At 37.3% G+C, this 18038-nt stretch overlaps 1 protein-coding gene across 45 annotated transcripts in view; it reads left to right on the top strand.

Moving 5' to 3' along the window:
• Nucleotides 1-18038, top strand: part of ZBTB20 (zinc finger and BTB domain containing 20) — a 471634-nt gene that overhangs the window by 145180 nt on the left and 308416 nt on the right. For all 45 annotated transcript variants that reach the window (XM_021548945.2, XM_021548925.2, XM_021548918.2 and 42 more), the window contains one exon: nt 14614-14689. The gene's annotated coding sequence lies outside the window, so the exon portion shown is untranslated. The remainder of the gene's footprint in view (nt 1-14613; nt 14690-18038) is intronic.

Raw genomic sequence — 18038 nt, 5'->3', positions numbered from 1 at the left:
TAAAATACCAAACTTGTGTACTAGATGGGGATATTCAGATACATTTTTAATTTCATTTGGCTTGGTGGTTAATTTAGTGTTATCCTGCTAGTCAGGAGGTAGTAGATTATTTTTTTCTTCACTCTTTTACCAGTGCTACCTAAATTATTATTATGGAGGTTAATTATGGGAAACAGGAATCACAGTAAGAAGGAATGTCATGACTACCTGTGTGATGAGCCTTTGTAGCACAGCAAGATGATTTTCAGAAGCATTGCTTCCCAGAAAAAGATGTCGTCGAGTGTTAATCCACAGGTGGTGTTCGTGTTCTGAGTCAGGAAAGACAAAAAGAAACTGTTCAGCTAATGAAGGGTGTTCCCCAGCATGGTTGGAATACATTGCTCTGTCTGTGCTTAGACTTTTCAGAGCCTGTGCACCACTTCCATGCATGGAAGGCCGGCATTTCCTTCTGTGATGGAGTGCTTAAACTCTGCAGTACTGGGTGTAAGCAGGAGCTATGGGATTACGGGCCAGAATTTTGGTCTTAGTAATGGAATAAGCAGAGAGGAAAACTGCAGATATTTCAGTCATAAGGGATGACCACACAATACTCTTCCAGAGTACAAGTGGAAAAGGCAGAAGCCCTGGAAAGGACTGGTTCTTTCTTTTCAGTTCTTTAGACATCTTGAAGCACATGGTGTAGGTTTGATTAAGGTATAAATGTGTTGTCAGGTTGGGGGTTGCTAAATTACAATCCTTTGAGTCACATGATTAGGAAAGAAAAGTAATATGGAAGTGGAAAGTGAAGTTTGGTGTACACAGTAGTCAGCATTCACACATCGCTGTCACACTGTGTGACCTGAGGTATTGCAGTTATTTCCTATGTAGGTATCAGTTACCATTTTACTGACAGCTTCTGGAAAAGTGATGGTATTGGCTAATGGAGCAATCATACTGCTTGTCAGAGAGGAAAAATTATTTTTAAACTTGTCTTTTATAACAACACCCTGAAATGGTTTGATGATGCCTAAAAGAGGCAACACAGAAGTTTTTTTCACATTGCCTGTTTTTCCAACAGAAATAAGAAAAAAAAAAAATCTCATAAAATGTGGAAAGGACACTGCAGATTCATTCCCAGTCTATTAGATTCCCACACAAAACTTGGTAGCTTCCAGGGCTGCATTTCAATCCTGGGGCACCTCCTCTCTTGCAGACCATGGTGTGTTCTACACTGTCCATTCTCTTAACAGTGGCTGCATCATTCCTCCTTCACTGCTCAGCAGCAATTATTCTTTAATGCACGAGCTCTAGCCTAGGTTTTTGTGACCATCTGTGATGTTTATAGGAAAATGTCTCATCTATGCTGCCTTTTCCATGGGAAAAATTATTTGCTGATAGAGCCAATATCCAGCTCATTGCTAACTAATTCATTAATGCTTTCAGATTATGGTGAATCCTTCTCCCACCTCAAGCAGTTGAAGTATGTACTAATGAATGACTAGTTAGCAACTTCAGATTGTTCATGTAGTCTCAAAGTCACTTATTTAACCTTTCCCTTGTGATGGTCGCATCTGAATGCGCCTTGCACTATTGATGCAGTTATGTGATTTCTGAAGCCAGATACAGACTGATTTGAAGTTGCAGGAAGAGAAATAATGTAGCAATTAGCTTTTCCCCTTACTTTGGAATCAGAAGGGTATTCTGGATATCTTAAGACATTAGTAGGTAAAGTTACTAGGTAGCCAAAATATTAGGAAATTCCTCTAATAATGTATTTCTGAAGCATAGTGATGTTTCTTGGTGATAATCTTTGTTCCACCTCAAGAAGGTAATGAGAAGACTGCAACTCATAGAGTTCATTTTTATCAGGTCTGCTGAAGGTTGCAGTAAAGAAGAATGCACTTCAAGTAATTTTCTAGAAACAGTTAGTTAGTATTGGAATTTAGGTTTTCTATGGATTTGCATTATGGTTGTTTGACTTCTTGACTAAGAAGGTGTGACCTCTCCCTGAAGTATTTCCTGGGTTGTGAGGTGTTTATAAATCCAGTTCTGTGGTGCTTAAGGTATGAACTTGTATTCTTGGTTCTGTGGGGGAAATTAATATCTTTCTCTCTCTACCCCTGCGTATTTCCTTTTTTTTTAATTTTAATTTTATGAAGTTTATAGGAATCAGCCTTTTTTTATTCAGGGTGATAACCCTTTAACAAATCTGGTTGAAATTGATAAATTAAGGGTACTAATGAGAGGATGTATTCAGGCAACACAATTATAGCCTTATGGAAACGAAGAGGAAAAAGCTGGTGTCCAGAGACAGGATATCTTTAGTTATTCCAGGCTCAACCAATTATTTGCTCTATGACCTTTGGCAAACCACTTGTCTCTTTATGCAGTAAGAAAATACTGATTGATTGAATCGATCTCTGTGTGGGATGCGGGTAATTTTCAGATCCCTGACTGAGGATCTCAGGCTTCTTTATTGCCAAATACTGAGAAGGTAGAAGGTAGTGGTAAACAGGCTGTCAATATTTTCTGAAGATATGCTGTCATTTGCCTTGATAATGATTCATACTGAAAGATTTAGGCAGGTTCTGCTGTTTGAATAATTCAGGTGAAAATGTTTTTCTGATTCAAGGATAGTTTGGGTATGGACTGTACAGCTTGAGGAAAGGAGACCTAAGATCATTTGCAGGATTGAAAGGTTTACCTGAACACTACCTTCCCATTAATAAAATATCCAGAAAATTAGGAGAGATTTGTTGAACTCTTCCTGTACTATCTGTGACTTACTGAAATTTGCCCTAAAGAAAACAGATTACTTAAGTTTACTTGCTTGGAGTGGTTTTTCTGGTCATACACTGGCAAATTTGTGAAAAGTAAATAATGAAGGCTTTTTTCATTCCTGCCACCTGTCTGTGATGTATGTTGGAGCCTTATTTTCTTATTTGATCATGGGATGCAACACGTGAGCCATGCAGTGAGAAGCTGGGTGTTGGCATCAGTTACAGCAAATGAGTATTTAGAAGTCTGTTAAGTCAAGCCAGTTTAAAGCTTAAAAGCAAACCTTTACTAGACTGGCATTTGTTAACAATATGTATAGCAAATAGTTCTTAATCATTATTAGCTATTACCACTGTGTGTGCAAACAGTTGGTTGTTAACAATCCCGTATTTTTCCAAGCATTGCTTAAAAACTTGCATCTAAAAAATTAACAAACGATATTTTGACCACCTGGAAGAATAAAAATTACTCTGTTTCTTAACACCTCCAAGTTTAATATTAGAACATCCAATGTTCTGCCCCCACCAAACCAGAAGTTGTCCACAATATCTTCCAGTAAAATGGTAGTGTAGCATTCAAACTGCATTGGGACTGGATAAGAGAAAATAAAAATAAGTATTCCTTAAAATAAAAAAAATAGTAAAGGAAACTATGGCATCATTATACTTGTAACCTGAACTGTGTGAATTTTAAGTTTTCTTTTATAAACCATATCTGATAAAATGAAAACATGAAATTTGCATAAAACGTTACAAAAACGAGGATTGCTACAAATCTTTTCCCTCAGAGATGCCTACAATGTTATGAAAAGAAAAGAACACCTGCGTTTCTTTTATATATGTGTGTATACCTATGTGTGTATAAACAAAAACTTCCAAAGCAAAAGTGCAGAAGTCTTTTTTCAATCTTCTTCTTCACCCATCCCTACTTTACTTCATCCTTTCAGACTCTTTTTTAGAGAAAATTTAAAAAATAACAGATTTCAAATTTTTTTGGCTGCAAACTGTCTTTGAAGATCCCTTCCACTTTAATGTTTCTGGCTTTCAAACAATTGTCATTTTACCCAAAAGGGCAACATGTTTATAGATTGTATGTGAAATCACTTTCAAGAGTAATGGGTTTCCTGAACATTTCTATTTTTAGCGCAGTGATAGTTTAAAGCTGAGAACCCTTCCTGACTGAAACTGTACTTTTAGTAACTTAAGGATAGGGTTCTTTATTTTTTCCTGATATGGACACATCTTATTGTGGGAGACATCCTAGGAAATGAGAGACAATTCTCCTCTTACTCATAGATGTGAGGCTTCTCTCCCCTCCAGGTTAGCTTGTGTAGTTTTCTATTCAGGAGCTAACTGGGGTTGCTTCCAGTGCAAAATTAAATCTTGAATGTGCTTTTAGCTGGCTTTGTGGGGGATTTGTTGTTTTGTATTTCTGGGGCATGGGGTGGTGCTGGTGAAGTTGTTTGCAGATGAAGTTTAGGAATTGGAAATAAGGTGAGCCAGAGCAGTGTGATTAATGAGTTTTCTGCAGGCCATCAGCAAGAGTCTCACCAATGGTATATGGACTGTCATCCTCCTTTCAGAGAAATGGTGGCAGTGCATGACTCTTCAGAAATCCTACAAATATCAGTCTGGAACATGTCATTAGGATTTTAAAAACAAGGGGATGCAGATTTAATAGGCTAATATGTTTAAGTGGCTTTGATACCATGTTATATAAGGTGGAAGCTTGCAGAGCTAGGAAATAATTCTGTATGCATTTACCATTTAGTAGTTCCTTCTTTTGGAACTTTAATGTAGCTTTGAACTAAGAAAAATAAAAGTTTTCTCCTGCAGTTCACATTAGAGATAAGTTTATTTGTTTCTGTGAACATTGGGCCCTACTGTACTGGTTATTTATTGCAGTATATTTAATGCAGACTTCTAGTCAATGAGAATAAAAAGGAGATCACTGACTACATAAAACTCCAGGCTGGTTTCACTTATAGCTCAGGAAATGGAAAGTTTCTTTCTTGCCCAAATATGAAGCTCAGTCAGCCAGAAAATATAGAGACATTAATATCATAGGGCATTGTTAAAGAGTAAAAATTTCAGCTAAAAGAGAGAAATGCGTGTGGGAGAGTTTTGTGTCAGATGGCTGCAGCAGAAGATCTGGCAGCTGGACTTCAGAGTTCTGCTCCAGCATCTCCAGATCTGCTGGGGGAATAATGTATCTGTTGTTGGCATCACTGAATCTCTTAATGGAAAAGAAGGCGTTTCTAAAGAATTTTGAGATTTGAGGAGGAAAGGCTGAATTTGCTTGGAAATTTTAGCCCTGTTATTGTACCAGCTGATTACAGGGACAGTTGACTACATGTAATTAAAACCAAACCTCCATTCACTTGATGTTAAATAATATGGTATTTTATATAATAGTCTCTATTAGTATACACAGATGCATAATGAGAATTTATAGGTACATGTGACTCCTAGGATGTTCTTTTTATTGTAAACGATTGCCCTAAATTTTGGCTTCTTACTGTATTTCATTCTTTTGCTTGCTTACATTAGAATAAATATCCAGCAATCTTTAAAAAGGTAGCACAGAGTGGAATAGCAGTTGGTGTTTTGCATTCTAGCAGACTTCATGTATTTCACAAGTGCCTTTACTGTGGAAGGTAAAGGTTCAAATTTTGTTTTGTATGCATTGTTTAATGTGGCAGGGGGGCAGCAGAGCATGAGATAGTGCTGGCCTGCATTAATTCAGAAAGAGTTTCTCAGCACATGCAAAGAAACTAAGCAGTTCCTCCCTAATAGACCCACTTCCTTTTTATAGTTATTTGTAGAGAAAACGCTTGAAGAGTGCTGAGTTCTTTCTGTGGGGTGTGCAGAGGAGGGAAAAAGAATCATTTTAGCTCTTCCATACAAATTACAGGTGGGTTCATCTTTGGTAAATGTGGTAAATGTATATGTATCTAAGTTATGACAACAGAAGTCCTGAAGGATCTAGCCTTTTAATTCCTTCAAGGCATATTGAAGAAATAAAAAAAAAATAGTTGTATAATATGTAAATGATCCTTTTTTTATTTATGAATATTATTTTCACTGTCTCAGCAATTGGGCCTGAAATATTTTTCTGGGCTTCGTTGCAACATAAAGGCAGTAGATCAAGAATGTTCCAAGATTCAGATTGGCTGGTATTTGCTTATATCACCATGACTGAATGTTACCATTTAAAATGCTTTTTTTTGTTGTTCAAGAAATTTTAAAACAGCTTTGATTTCAAACATTAAACTTGGCAAATGACTGGTCCACAATGTGTTCTAATCACTTCTGGTATTTTGGAAAAGACTTGTAAAAGATTGAAGTTTTTATTTTATTAGAAATTTAGTTACCAACTGCATATATCTGAACTTCTCATCATCTTTACCTAGAATGCAATTAGCATATAGTCTTGCAGGCTTTGCCCAGTGTTAGTGTTATCTTGATGGAGCTTAGTTTTGTGTTTTTCTGTACATGGTTTTTTCTTAGAATTTTTTTTTAATGCTAAAAAATGATGTACCAGTTTTAATTTTGTAGTTTGGTTGACCACCAGGAGGATACATTTCTTCTCATCTGTTTAAACATCAATTATGGAACAAGTTGAATACCCAACCATTTTTTTGCTAATAATAACTTTCTGTTGTATGTTAGGTGTGTTTTGGTTTTTTGTAGAGCAAATAGAGCCAGAGTGAATTTTAGTCTGGGAACTTTGAGCAATTCAGTTGTTGCAGAAGCCCCATGAACCTGAGCTCATACCATGTACTCCTCATCTTAATTATCTGAAGCAAAGATAAATATTACATAGATTTAAGTGTGTGCACTCCATATCTCAAGGTCCCTGGAATAACTACAAATATAATTTGTAATGGACTAGGCCAGCGGGATGCTGAGGTCTCTGAATCCAGTCCTGCAATGTATTTAGATATACTTTGTCTTCAGAAAATAATAGCCATTCTTTTTAAAAATCAATTTTAAACTTATCTAGTCATTATGCTGTTGCTTTATTACCTAGATTTTGCAGGATGTGGCTGACAGTATAAAAATATTTTTCTTGTTTTTACTAATATTGAAAGTAAATGGAAGATTGTTTACTTCTTTTTTCTTCCAGATATTATTTCCTGTTCTGACACAGTGATCAGTTCAAATCATTGCTGATATATTCTCTTTTTTTTTTTTTGCATTGTTTCCGGGGAAAAAATTACAATAGAGCTTTGCCAAATCACAGTGCAGGAGCTGAACTTCCCTGAACTTTTATATAGTTCCAGCTGGGTTTGAATTTCTCTTCTTGTAGGATGATGTCTAATTAAACAAGAATTACATATATGGACTTTATTGGGAGATATTTGAGAGCTTGCATCAATGTTACATTAAAAGTTCCAGCAGCAGATTTGCAGTACAGTCCAAAGGTCTCCAAGTCCTCTGGCATTAAATTTGCAAAGATTTCTGAGATGAATGAAATTGGAGGGGGTTGGTAGCATTGTCCCTGTAATATTGAATCTCAATAGCCCCTACAATAAGATATTGTTCAGTATCCTCCTTGGGCCTTGAGCTTAATATGGCAGTTACATAAACTGAAATAATGTGAAACTTCTGGGCCTGGTTTTTGCATGACATTGTGCAAGATGGAGCTGGTTTTGGGCTTCAGGTTAATGGCCTTCTGGCAAAAGCATAAATAATGTGCTGAAGTAAAAGACTGCATTGATTTGTGCTTCTGCATATGGCAGAATAAAATCTGTCCATGTGTAATCTGGAAGAGTCCTGATACCACTTGTGATGCACCTGCTTGTATGAACTCAAAACTTAGCCTGTAGTCCTGTCTTTGCTTTTTATTAGTTTTATTTACTCTTAAAAGATAGCATTTTCTTACACATCAGAATCCCAAGTTTCTCCTAAGAAAGGAGTGGCTTCCATGGAAGCCACACTTGCACTTGCTGATCCAGAGGCCTGGAGTTGATATTGCCATCTCCAATTCTTTCCATTTCTCTGACATGAGACCCACAAATTCATGCCTCTCTGCTAATACACTTCCCTGTCTCTTTCTCCTGTGAAGGAAGTGTCACACCTTCATCCTGTTCCCTTCTCTGCCTGCAACAAGAAGGGAAAATGGAAGCTTTGCAGTGTGAACAAGGCAAAGGCAAAAAAAAAATTCTCACAGTGAAGAGGGGGGAAGCAGGTGCTGGTCAGGGAGAGGAGATGGGCTTAGGCTGATGTGTGAGGGTAGAAGAAATACTGGAGATCTTGGGATCCCAAAACCATGGATGATGGATTTCATACCAGTCGACTGATGTCACATGTCAAGACAATGACCATGAGCAATAAGTCAAGAGGAAGAATTGTGACAACTTTCCTAAATATCTTACAGTTGAAAACATGTAGCTTTCACTCACTCAGTTTTGCTGTCTCGAGAAAGAGAGCATTAAAAGTTAGTTTGGCCTTATTCTTGAAGGGGCACAAGTAAGCAGAGGCTGTGGTGTTGGGGATCCATTCTCCACATGAGGAAAGAGACAGAGACAGGATATAGTTAACTTTGTGTCCTGCTGATACGGATGAGTTTATCCTGGAAATAGTCAACAGCTATGTTTAATTGCTCAACACTTTGGAATAGCTAGACTTCCAAATAAATGTTTATAACTTTGACCTTCTCTGCCATATGTCCCATGTGATTTATGTGCATTGCCCTGGGGTTTTTAATCTAAGTACATTACTTTTCATCCAGGATCTTGCCCTTTCGCAGGTAATGGTCAGGCTGAATTTTTTTGGGGCAGATCTGTGAAGGAAGTGGAGAGGTAGTACCCATTCCAATGTACACAGTGTCACTGTGTGGATAGCTCAGTGTCATTACCTGTACCAGAAATCTGCAACAAAATGGCTTTAGCTGTGCAGGGCACTGGAAATTCAGGAACTACAGCTAAAAGAATACCCTGTTTCCAAAGAAGAATTTAAGGATGTCATATGTGATTACTCTAAACTTCAAAATTTTAATCATTAGTACTGATAGTCTAAGAAAATAGGGCAGATGATTGTCCTTTACCACAGTGACTGAAATACATTATTTTATTTTGCTTTCCAAGAGAGCCAGTTTCACAAGTAGGCCATACCAGTGCATAGTAACATGATGAATTCAAGCAAACACAGTGAAAACCTTCCATTTCTGAATTTGAAACAAAATTCTGTATTGGTTTTTGGTAACTTTTACATTTTAACATACATTAAGTACCGCATTGTTCTGGCTCTTGCACATCTCCATTATTTGGATCTTAAAATTTTGATACCTGTCACATTTGATTAATCTCTTTTTTCTGAATCATCTGTTTTGGATGCTGTCAATATTTACATTCTTCTTCTCATCTTTAATGAATCTATGTAGTGATAATAATCCTAGAACCCTTTGCTCAGCATCAGAGTAGATTCTTCTTTCTTTTCTTTTGTAATACCACTGATTAATAACTCATTGCTTCCTATCTGTCAGACAGTTTTTATCCACCTTATTGTAATAGTATTCAAACCATAATTCTCTAGAGCTTCCTGTGTGGTACTGTGTCAAAGGCCTTGCTAGAATCCAAACAAATTATATCCACCACATTTCCTTTATCCGCCCAGTTTGTCACCGCACTGAAATACCCATCACAATGAAACATTCATTGATGTAAGTTTCGCTGTTAAACCAGAATAAATGTGAAGGTTCTGCTGTGATTATGTGATAGAGCCTGCTTCTTAACAGGTATTATCATTTTATGCACTAAAGATAATTTGAGCCATGGGAGATGATACCATTCAGCAGGAGCAGTGAGGCTGTGAAGATCAAAGCATTTTGAACCTTGAAAAGAAGTGGGAGAAGCTTATATGCTACAATGGCTTGTAAAGGGCATAAGTAAAGTCTTCAAGCTGTATTCCAAGAGATGCTCAGCGAATATCAGCTTCAGAGCTGCTTTACAAAAAAACTGTATCTTTAGAGAAAGAATTGTTTGGGCAAGGCCTCGTGAAAGCTGCATGCTGTCACTGTTCCTGTTCCTTGGGAACATAAACAGGATCTAGGGACAGCTTGTGCAAGAAAACAGTTGGAATAAGGAATATCATGGTTTTCAGCAGCCAACTTGATTACCATCATCGCCCCTGTGTGGGAGGAAAGCTTCAAGAGGTATTTAGAAGGATGCTGGGTCCCACCTATCTATAACAGAACTACCCATTAACCTCTAAACACTGGGAGTCCAGGTCAGATCCTAAGTGCAGTTATAGAGATCAACTCTTCTGTGGATTGAGTTTAGCTTCTCATGTGCTTTCACAGCTGGGCTTCTCAAGTGCTTGTTGCTTACTCTGTTAGCAGGAGGAATAAATGAGGGGAGTGGACTGTGCTGTTAAGGGATCCAACATGTTTAACAGGTTTGAGGGCCCTTGTGGTGAACTTGCATCTAGTACCTGTTTCCAAATGACCATTAGAGTGGATTATGCATTACAGCTTTTATACAGTTGATTCTCTCTAACTTTCTGAAACTGAGATTTCAAGGAGTCTTAGTCTTTGCCCAAAGGCAGGTTTTATCACACCTGAACAAAAATAGTTCAAATACTATTGGAGAATGTGGAGTGTGTGTGAATTGTAGCCAAAAATACACATTTTTCCTGATTAAAATGCTTTTCTAGCTGAAACAGCCATGACTTGGAAATTAAAATTTGTAATGGGTATCATCTTCACTGGGAAAGTAAACTCAAAGGATGAATGCCATGAGGAACACAAAATCTCTATGGGCATTCATCTTTGCAGTGAACCAATAACAGATGGGAGATTTTCCATTTTGACAAAGAAACCTTCTATCTCCTATTGTCCATTCCTGCAGTGGGAGGAACCTTTGGTCCCAGCACAATGCTGTAGGTTGTCCTCTGCTCCCATTCTGCCAAATTAAAAAGCCCCCCAAGTTTCTCTGAACAGCAGCCCTGTAACTCTGGTTTGAGCCACAAATGGCTATGTATTTGAAGGCAGAACTAGAAATAACCTAAATTCCAGCATATTTTTGAAAGTGTAGTAAAAGCTCCAATTCAAACACTTTGAGAGGATTTTTCAAGCACTGAAATTAACATTTTCTTTCTTTTTTTTTTTTTTTTTTTTTTTTTTTTTTTAATAATTCTGTCCACTTGGGACAAGGAACAGGTTACAAAAGTAAGGCTGTTCATAGAGAGCTAATACCAACTCAAATGCATTCACCTAAAAAACCAGTAAAGTAATGCTGTATCTGTGTTAATCAGATTTGCTCTTTTGTTTAACCAGTGAACTTGAATAGAACATTGTGCCGTTGCGTCCATACTGGTTCCAATTTCAGAGTCTGTATATTTGTTTTTAGATGAAGTACCTGTACAATTGACTTCCTTTTATAGTTTCTGTGACACAATTATTCTGGGCCATATCCTAAGTAATTATTCAGATTCTGAAGTTGGATTGAGGTCTCTTATCTGGCCCATGAGCATTTTTGAATATTCTCTTGAACATCAAGGGCTTGTTTTTTTGTTTGTGTGTGTCCATTTGTCTTCCGGTGCTCTTCCTTTCCCTGGTTGTTGAAGACAAGTTCTTTAATATTATCAAGGAGTTTTTTTTTCTTAAAGACATCAGTATTTACTTTCTTTTAATAGTTGCTTGTGGCAGTGGCTTCATCGTTGGTTTCCAGTTCAAGAAGTGAGCTTGAAAACAATCAATTCACTGAAGTTGCAATTTCTATATCTAGAAATTTCTAAAGATACCAAAAAGTGTTGTACTATAGTCTCCTCTAGTCTTCCTTCTCCTTGTAACTAATCAGCTACATATGACTCGAACTGACCTGCTCCAACTGACTTAAGGTACTTAAGGAAAATCAAAACTTTACAGACATGGAACTTCTTTCTTGCTAAAAGTTTGCAGAAGGCTGTATCCTCTGAAATGTTTCCCAATAAAAAATTGCACTTCTTTTCCTTTTCTTTAATTTTCTGGATTGAAGGAATCTGATTCTTATCAAAGTGGGGAATCAGAGCATAGCCATGAGTCAGGCAAAGTAGGGTCAGGGACCTATGAAAGTCATGGAATATTGCTAATGAACTTCAGTCATTGTAGAGCTGGTAGCTTTCCTCTCACAGTTTTCACACTCTGTGTAAGCTTTATGGTAAGAAGGAACTGTGAGAAAGCGAACTGATACTTGTTTCTAAAGCCTTTACTAAGAGGTAACAATTACTGTGTTAACACTTTACTCATGTGTTTCATTCCTGACCTACCATACTCCTCATTCTTTCAATTCCAGCTCTTGGGCTCCTCTCAAGCAGAAGTTCACAGACTGTTCTTGAGCCATGTCTCTTTGTTTCCTCAAGGGGATTGGGGCGCCCTTTTCACTTAACAATCATGATTTCCTGGCCCACAAGTGTTAAGCATCCTGACATGTGCCCAGGAAGGCAAGCTCTTACAGAGGGCTTTTTCCAAGGCTCCATTTTTTGTATTAGAAGAATCACAGTGTGTGCTAATTATGCCTTCCTTGAGGAGAGGGACCACTTTATCTGCAGGAACTATGTCCTTGGGCTATCTTAAAGAGTAATGCCAACTGTTGCATTACCTCCTTTTCCTTTCCAATCAGAAGAACGTGGGCAAAGCACAAGAGACATCAGGTTAAAACCACTAGGAAGATACACTGAAGAGCTGTTGTCAGGATTGTGCCCAGCATGGGAAGGAGGTGCTGTGCCTTTGTGCTTTGACAGTAGAGGGCCATGTGTTTCCTCATTCTCTAAAAAAAAAAAAATAAAAATTGTTATTTTGGACAAAATTCACTGTGGTGAAATCCATGCACCAATTTATTCCTATTTAGGTCATTGGAATAGGGCTTCAGTGGTGCAGTCTCTATACTGGCTCTCTACACAGGGATACATTTTACCCTCAGTGAATGCTCTTTGTTTTCTCAGTTGAGGTCAGTTTTTCATTGCATTCATTAGAAGAAATAGCTTTGGATTTTAAATACTGCTGCCCTTCTCCTTCCCTGCCAGCAAACCAGCTTTACAGTCCTGAAGATGTTAGAAAAGGGGTAAATTTGGAAGGGGAAGAAAGTGAAAGAAATGGAAGTTCAGAGGCTGAAACTGTTATCCCATATGTGGCAGTTGTTCTGTTGCCTGCTGCTGATGGACTTACCAGTTTTTTGCCTGGATTTCTTTGCTGTTTGTCTATCTTGTTAGATGTTGATCAGGAGAAAGGAGGAAAGCTGTTTGATATAAGGTTGTCTAAACGAAGAGGAACAGAGGAACACGTGTGGTTCCTTCAGGAAAAATTTCATCCAAGTCAATAAAGGTTATCTTGTGGCAGCATCATCCTAGTGCCTCTATCAGGTGGCTCTTGTTTATTGAAATGCTCAAGAATTGTTTCTTACTCTTCCTGTGCTGTCCCCTTCTGTGCTCTCTGCTTTGCCTCCTGCTCTTCAATATCTCTGATCTTGACAGAGTGGAAAACTTAAGCCTACAAATAAGTTTGTGAGCTTATTTTTGTTAGTGGTATTGGTGTGTGTATGAACATGTTTGTGTGACAGCATATTGTCTGGTATGGTGTGTTTTATTTTAAGCATCCATGAGGATGGATTGAAAAGCCTCATATAACATTGATGTCTGAGGAATTGGATTTTTACTTATGAGAGAACAAAGTAAAATTACACTTAGGAATTGCTCCCAGCCTGTGGTACATTTAAAAACAGTATTAGATTTGCATCCAGGATTTATTTGACTATCTCTGTGAGTCTGTGGAGCTGGTGAGGAGAATAGCTTTGACTTTGAATGGGGTAAATTAGGCAAGTTCTGCTGTCACCTTTTAAAAATAAAATTTAATGAAGTTTTGATTTGTTCCTTTAATGAGTCATTGGTACATTGTATGTGTCTGTGTGTATTGCTGTATGGTTTGTTATTACGAGGCCAAATCCTGACAACTTATTGCAAAATTGTTTTAATTTATTATTAATATTTTTTTGTTTTTATCGTTTCTCCAGATTTTGGAACCTTTATAATTAGATATAATTAAAACCACAGGTTTTGAACTCCAGTCTAACATTTAAACTTATATTTATGGTAGAACCCCTGGAGTTTTATTGTCATTCCAACTATTTCAACTGCGTTTTGAAAAAAATATATTTTTTTGCATCTGTTCAAATGCTGTGTCTGCAGCTACCACTTCTTAATCATCTGTTTTGCACAGGAACATGACATTTATTTTACATGATAAGAAACCATGCAGTTTTATAGATGAACTATTTCATACCCCTTAACAAAAGGTTGCAAGGGACCTTTTGCTTTGTACACTTTAAAACCAGTTTTTCTCTTTTTGAACTTGTCTTCCTCTGCTTCTCCATGCAACAGTCTGAAAGTGCTGCATGCTGTAGAATGAATTTGTAAAAAATGTTGTTGGCTGGCATTATGTAAAACCATATTTTCCCTTTTGGTGCGTATGTTCTGGTCCTAGCAATGTCCTTGTTTTGCTGAAATTAACATTTTTATCCTCACAGTCTTTGGTATGTGGTGGTGTTTTTCTGTCTTTTTTAATTGTGGGGTGTTTTTTTTTTTTTTTTTAATTAGTATAAGGTTGATTGTTAAAATTAAGTGGCAGAAGGCTTCTTTCCAAATTATTCAAAGATCTTTTGCTGAAGAAATATATTTTGCTACTCTCAATTGCCTTTTTCCCTCTTTCTTTCATTGCAAACTACTCTGGGAAGAGCTTTTAACAAAAAAAAAAAAAAAAAGGCTACGCTTGACTGATAATGCATTGCTTTGGATGGTGAAACATTATGAAAGTTTAATTTTTAATTAAATCTGAAATACCAATTATAACTGAAAGAGATTTTAACCTGTTTCTTTTCAGACTGCCTGAAGTTACATTGTAGATGCTGAAATCACTGCACCTTAAAAACAAAAAGATTAAGCCACACTGCATTCCTGTAAGTAAAAGCTTTTCCGGTACCTTTTGTCCGTATTTTTCCTCTGTATGCATCCAAAGTGTTAGCACAGTAGCTGGTCTTGGATAAAGGTCAGAGTCCCCTTGAATGGGATTTAGAAGTTCAAAGGATGTTTTATTTAAAATTTAAAAAGGAACTTACATCTTGCAGATCTTTAATTTCAGAGCACTGAATAGATCATTCTTCCCTGCTTTGTTTTGAATAGTATTAGGAATACTGTGCATCTCTGACTTACAGTTGCTGTTGCTTTGTCAGAGAGGATTTCTGGTGCAGATTTGTGCAGAGATAACAGAAAGTAGCAGAAGATTCCTTTTAGCACAAAGCACAGTTTATTCTCTTCTCATGATGTCGTAACAAATTCTTCTCCTTTGTATGAGAAAAAAAACCAAACAACTTTCTAATGACATCACAGAGGACTTCAGCTGCTTTAGGGTGCAGATGAAGGCAGAAATGCCTAATTCATCTCTTCTGTGACACAACAAAACAGTCAAAATAACATCTACGTCTCAGCAAGAAAGGAGTCTTTTTATAAGAGCATAGTTATTCCATAAATGCAAGTCAGATTGCACATCACTCTGATCTACCCTTATTTAGCATCTGTTTATTGAATGCATTTGGGTTAATAATTAAGATTTGGAACTTCAGTGACTGAACAACAGGCATGCAAAAGAGGATTGGAAAATATAGCCGATTCAGATACTCTTAATCAAATGAAATAATATATGAAAAAAACCCAGAAGCTTATAGAAAGAAGGAAAAAGATCGATTTCATTTGAACAGTACAAAGCTGTGGACTATTACAAAGCAAAGTCAGTTTGTTTTCTTGTTTAAGATCAAAATGTGCAGTCTGTAATGAAATCCAGAGCCTTCTTCCAAAGTGGCACTTTTGTACTTCAGTTTTAAAATATTTTAACTATTAAAGGGGATTTATCATGCCTCTACCACCACCCCCCCCCCCCCACTCACATTTTTTAATATATTTTAATGTTTTATTGTAAATTAGCTGGAGGGTACAGTTACACTGTGGGCAGCTAAAGCCTTCCCCTCCAGCACACAGCGCCAAGCATGACTCAGACAGGCAGATTGTGCCATTCTGGCTCTACTCCACTGTGTTTTCACATTACTGGCAAGGGCCATGCCATTGTGTTGTTTAAATATTGTGTATTAACTGCAGGCTGTGGCCAGTGAATGGTATTTAACATGTTCTGCTCTTCACTGCTGAATGTGAGCAGCTTCCCTGGCCACCAGAGGTTAACCTTGCAATTACACTGGTGGGCTGAGTTGAAAACAGACATGGATTTGCTAGGTCCAGCAGCAATTTAAAGGGAGGTGTTCAGGGAAAAATGGGGGAGCTCTTCTGAATCTGTGAGTACCAAATTTCATGCTTGTCTTGCAATTTAGTGTAAACAACCAGGAAATTTTTTGTTGGAAAGCAGGAGTAATTCTCTTTCCAAAATGCAGCAGCAGAATAAGAGTGAATGAGAGCAAGTTTTTGAATCCTTAGGATCCAGATGGTCACTAAGTCCTGCATGGAGAGCCCAAGACAAAATAAGAGTAGCAATTGGTGCTGGCTGGGATGAGCTTTTTTTTTAGTTATATGAGACTCTAAATTTTGAAGGGAAAATAAATACACAAGTGTAAAACTCATGTTCAGGAAATATTTTTGGTTTCCTTTTTTTATTAAGAGTGTCAAGTGCATTCACAGAGAGATGTTGAGCAGCTTTCTGAAGATCCAAGTAAATCAGTGGTCAAACTGGGAATGGAATGTGGGATCATGACTCCTAAGACTGTTCTGCCTAGGTCTCTTTCCTTTCCATGAAGTAAAGGGCTGTATTTTTAATGCTTGAGTTTCTTGTACTAATAGCTTAAAAAACCTACAAACAAACAAACAAAAACTACAAATGCAACAACAACAAAAAAAAACCACAAACAGCCCCACTTTTAAACTTGTAGCTGCACTTGAGTCCTGTAGCCTTGGCATACATAGCCTGTCTCTGGAATACAGAAGAACAAGGTGAGGAAAATTTTACATAAGCAAATATATCCTGTAAAATGAAAATGTGGCTCTTGTTATACCTCTTGTCCATGTAAGTAGTTGCTTGACACAATAAAAATAGTGGCACTTTTTATAGAGGAAGATATGCTTTAAGGATTTCTTTTTGTTTCCTGTATGTTTGCTGTAATCAGGTGTTTCTAATTGCAAGAACCTTTAAAAAGGTGAACTTGCCATTTGGGCTTTCATGTATTAACACAAAAACAGCAAAAGGCAAGCCATATCCTGGTAGTTTTGTAATTTATTTCTTTAATTAAAGGGTGGAAATCTTGCTTTGATGTAGGGGTGGCCCTGAAGTGAATGATTAATATAAGATGAGCCAAATTTTTTCTAATAAAAAATACTTGGTACATGGCATTAGAAGAAACATTAAGATACACTGTCTGAACATCTGTCAGACAGTTGCATGAAAAACTCCACTTGCTGGATGTGGCACAGATATTCTCCTAATTCAAAAGGTCTGTGGGCTGGATTCTTGCTGTGTTGGGTTCTCTGAACTAAAGTCATATGGGTTGATAGGGAAGCAGATCTTTTGAGGTCAGTGGGACTACTCAAATACTTAACTTTAAGGATGTGGTTCAGTACTTTGCTGTTTGCAGCTACCTCCGAATAGGACTAAGTCAAGCATGAGGAGGTACTTCTGCTCACACTCAGTGTCTGCATGATTTTGGAGTAAGACAATGACAGCATACATATTGTGTGTGAAAGAAAAATATGTACTTTCAAAGCAATAGTTTTAATTACGTTGCCATGGGCTGAGGGCAATAATGTTATTTTTGTTTAAAAAAGAGGTTGGTTTGTCAAGGTATAAGCTTTACACAGCCTGATCTGATCAGTGACTAAGAGATCCAGTGTTCTAATATTTATGGATACTGAGTGGATACTGATACTCATTATGGATAATGAGTGGCATTGGATAAGTCATTTAACCTCACTGTGCCTTGTTCAGCAGATCACTCTTTCAGTCTGGTTCAAACTGATACAGCTCTATGAACATTACTGAATTTGTGAATTTGTGTTTGCAGAGATCTTAGGGCATAAATAGTAACCATTGTAACATATGCAACATATGTTGTGTAGAGAAATCATGAGGAATGGTGATACAGCCACTCTTGGGGGTGATCTTTCACAACTTGCTTGTGCCTTTGTTTAATCCCATCACTCAAAAGTAGCAGGGCCTACTCCAATTTACAGAAGTATTTCTCATGTCACTCTCCCCACTTTTGAGTATTTTATTGTTCGTGTTCTTCCTGTTTCTTTGCTACTTTCCTCCATGCT

This window comes from Lonchura striata, chromosome 2 (genome assembly GCF_046129695.1).
Source record: "Lonchura striata isolate bLonStr1 chromosome 2, bLonStr1.mat, whole genome shotgun sequence".
Classification (NCBI taxonomy): domain Eukaryota; kingdom Metazoa; phylum Chordata; class Aves; order Passeriformes; family Estrildidae; genus Lonchura; species Lonchura striata.
The sequence above is the reverse complement of the archived record's forward strand: the minus strand, read 5'-3'. Positions and strand labels throughout refer to the sequence as shown.